At 64.4% G+C, this 665-nt stretch overlaps 1 protein-coding gene across 1 annotated transcript in view; it reads right to left on the bottom strand.

Moving 5' to 3' along the window:
* CDK5 (cyclin dependent kinase 5) overlaps positions 1 to 665 on the bottom strand; it is a 10,710-nt gene that overhangs the window by 1,471 nt on the left and 8,574 nt on the right. The window lies entirely within an intron of this gene.

The raw sequence follows: 665 nt of genomic DNA, 5'->3' as shown, positions 1-665 counted from the left end.
ACCCCTCGACCACCATAATACACCCCGACCAACACCGGGCCAGAGACCCCTCGACCACCATAATACACCCCGACCAACACCGGGCCAGAGACCCCCCGACCAACAACGAGCCAGAGACCCCCCGACCAACAACGAGCCAGAGACCCCCCGACCACCATAATACACCCCGACCAACACCGGGCCAGAGACCCCCCCGACCAACACCGGGCCAGAGACCCCCCCGACCAACACCGGGCCAGAGACCCCCCCGACCAACACCGGGCCAGAGACCCGCCGACCAACACCGGGCCAGAGACCCCCCGACCACCAAAATACACCCCTCGACCACCATAATACACCCCGACCAACAACGGGCCCGAGACACCCCGACCAACAACGGGCCCGAGACACCCCGACCAACAACGGGCCAGAGACCCCCTGACCATCATAATACACCCCTCGACCACCATAATACACCCCGACCAACACCGAGCCCGAGACACCCCGACCACCATAACACATCCCGACCAACACTGGGCCAGAGACCCCCCCCAACCACCATAATACACCCCGACCACCATAATACACCAACACCGGGCCAGAGACCCCCCGACCACCATATTACACCCCGATCAACAACGGGCCCGAGACACCCCCCGACCAACAACGGGCCCGAGACACCCCCC

Source organism: Pyxicephalus adspersus, chromosome 5, assembly GCF_032062135.1.
Source record: "Pyxicephalus adspersus chromosome 5, UCB_Pads_2.0, whole genome shotgun sequence".
Lineage (NCBI taxonomy): Eukaryota > Metazoa > Chordata > Amphibia > Anura > Pyxicephalidae > Pyxicephalus > Pyxicephalus adspersus.
Note: the sequence above shows the minus strand (reverse complement) of the source record. Positions and strands in the feature narration are given on the sequence as shown.